Source organism: Anneissia japonica, unplaced genomic scaffold (assembly GCF_011630105.1).
Source record: "Anneissia japonica isolate Jap-2015-1 unplaced genomic scaffold, ASM1163010v1 scaffold1366_len30191_cov100, whole genome shotgun sequence".
Classification (NCBI taxonomy): domain Eukaryota; kingdom Metazoa; phylum Echinodermata; class Crinoidea; order Comatulida; family Comatulidae; genus Anneissia; species Anneissia japonica.
Window position 1 is genome coordinate 1 of NW_022740204.1, and position 3,045 is coordinate 3,045.

The window sequence follows — 3,045 nt, forward strand, 5'->3', positions numbered from 1 at the left end:
TTTGATTATTTAATCCTTTTAATTTATTGTTATTAGTTAGGTCATTAGATTAGTCCGGGGACCTTAATTACAGGCCTACAGCCTCCTTGGTCCTCGGCACTTGTAGTAGTTAAGTTAAGTTGCAAATTACAAGTGAAATAAAATGAAATGAAATGAAAACTGGAAAATAATTAATTAACAATGATTGAATTTCTGCAAAGGGGAGAGACAATCTTTTTCTTCCAGTTGTTTAATTTTAAAAAAATCTGTATCATTTACTGAAGGCATATTGAGTCAGGCCTAAACAAACAATCAAAGAAAAAGAGCCTACCAAGGTATCTATTTATTGAAAACTGGTGGCGGGTAATGGGGAAAAACCACCTTTTTCTCCCAGTTTTTAAATTTTAAAAATCTGTATCTTTATAATCATTGCCAACTTTTTCGTCAAACACACTGTCCAGACTATTAAATTTTATTTGATAAAAACATGTGACATGCCTAAATATGGTCATGATGACATCACATCATGACCATATATAGGCACACTATGATTATATATGGGCATACAACAGTGTTTTTATAGTGTGGACAGAGCTTTATAAAAATCGGTTGTACAACGTACCAAAAAAGTTTTTTCCTCCGGAGCCTAAATCCTCAACATGGTTGGACATGATATCAATACAGTTTTCATATTTTTGTGTTTTAGGGTTATGTAGTTGATCCGGATGAGTTACCATGGTGTTGCATATGTAATGAGGATGCGGTACTTCGCTGTCTAGGATGCGAAGGTGACTTGTATTGCAAGAGATGCTTTAAGTAAGTTTAGTGTGGACACAGTTGCAGTTGAAATCTAAATTTCCAGCTTAACAAAAATACACAGCGAAAGTTAGAAACCAAATAGGGCAGGCCATGCCAAAACCAGCATTTGTTACCAAACCATGGAAATTGAATTTAAATATACCGTAAAACCTCGAATTGAAGCCCAGTGGGCTTAATCTCGAGATGAAGCCCATCCTGAATTGAAGCCCTCTCTTTAGTTTGCAAAATTAGCCTAAAAATGAAGCTTATGGGCTTCTTTTCAAGATAGCATAGTCTTCTTTTTGAAAAAGTACAGTACAAACACTGAACATGATTTTCAGAAAACAAAATAAATTAAAAACAAGCTTGGTTTATACAGTAGATAATGCCATTTAAATACACTTCATGATACAGATTGATGTTACAGTAGCCTTATTTATTGTTTTATAATACAAATTCACAAAATTTACAGCATTCATTTTGAAAAGAAGGCCCCCCCCCACTCTTTACTTTGAAAAAGTAGCCTTGAAAAGAAGCCCATCTCGAAAAGAAGCCCATTCAAAGTTCGCAAAAAAAAACTCTTTACTCTGAAAAAGTAGCCTTGAAAAGAAGCCCATCTCGAAAAGAAGCACATTCAAAGTTCGCAAAAAAAGCTCAGGGCTTTAATTTGAGGTTTTACGGTATTCATATTCTCCACATAATAAGCTTTGAAATGATAAGTCATTTACTGGAATTGACTTACTATTGCCAAATTTATGATTAAAAATATTGTACTGTACTACAATATTGCCACATTCTAATGCTAATTACCATGTTTAACATTTAGCCACACTACACTGCTTTGGTTGGGATGGCAACCCTCACATGGTATTTTTATGGGGAAAAAACATAGCTTGTTAAATAAGCAAGGAAACAATATTATATTATATAAATTATTTAAAAGAAAAGGAATTTGTGAAAAACTGTATAGCTTCCTGTTTAAGCATTTATTCTGATATATTCTATTGATGTGTATTTTCAGGGAAGGCCATGATGATTTTGGAGAAACTCACGAGACTGAGCAATACAAGAAACCAAAAAACAGGGACAAGTGATGGAGAATATTCAGGCAATTTAAAGCAGTGCTTCTTTCCTTGTTCAGTGCTAAAACCAAATGATTATTTTGCATATTTCTTTTACTCACTGGGCGAGACTTTTCTTTATATTTTTTTCGCAAACTTTTTTTTTAAATATTGTCAGAGGGGTGGGGGGGCGGAAAATCGAAATCGATATCATCATTATTAGCAAGCGGGGTGTTCGCTAAACAATGTATAAAAAAAATTCTTGCCCAAACAACTATATAATGTTGAAATTGATTCATTTTTTTATAAGATAGTGTTCAATTTATAAAAATAAATGTGATTATAGAGAAAAAAAAATATACGAAGTCAAAATATTTATAATTGTTATATTTAGTATTTTTAGATATTTATATATTTTAATGATCAAGGTTTTAAAATAGTGAAATTGAAAGACATTACTCCTGGACTGGGGGTCGCCACAACAACAAATCTTGTTTAATGCATTGTTTTTTCAAAGTATAAATTGTGTGTATATGGTTAAGCCATGAATGCCATCGATTATACAAGTGCGATGTATTAGTTACACTATTATTTACATGGTAACAACACATAGGGACATAAATCTGGCAATATATAGCAACAAATCTTTTGTTATAGTTACACTCAGAATTCAGAAAATATGAAGAGTACATTGCTTTTTCCTTTTTATAGAGATTAAAAAGAAGTCTAGCTTCAAAAGGCTGACGAATTTTTATTCTCCATCGACAATGTGTCGATTATCTACAGTATGTACAATTCTTATCTACTGTATTTATATACACTCAAGTATCTTTTGGCAGAATTGGCAGAACAATAGACACTCTGCAAAGATCGAGTATGCCCTTTTAAATATATGTTATGTATTTGGGTCTTAATATGTGTGATTACGCAGTAGGCCTTACTGACTTTGTTCTTGTTGATATTGAATTTGTGAAATTACGAACAAACTTCACGCTCTTAAATATACAATGCAGAAGGAAAGGGTATCATGTTTTATATTAAAAAAACTGTACGGTAAATTAAATTTGTTGTTTTCAAAAATTGTTGGCGGCCTTCAAAATATTGGCGACCTTACTTTCGGTTGCGGCCCACAGTTTGAATACTTGGGTTCTAATGTTCTTTATAGCATGGCCGTCGATCCGTTGTGAGGGGGGGGGCGGCGGGAGGG

At 33.1% G+C, this 3,045-nt stretch overlaps 1 long non-coding RNA gene across 1 annotated transcript; it reads left to right on the forward strand.

Annotated features, from left to right (window-relative positions):
- The first annotated feature begins 282 nt into the window (after positions 1–282).
- LOC117118211 lies at positions 283–2,606 on the forward strand. Its single transcript, XR_004447015.1, has 3 exons — positions 283–314; positions 686–795; positions 1,799–2,606. It is a non-coding gene; the product is annotated as an uncharacterized LOC117118211 (long non-coding RNA).
- The last annotated feature ends 439 nt before the right edge of the window (positions 2,607–3,045 follow it).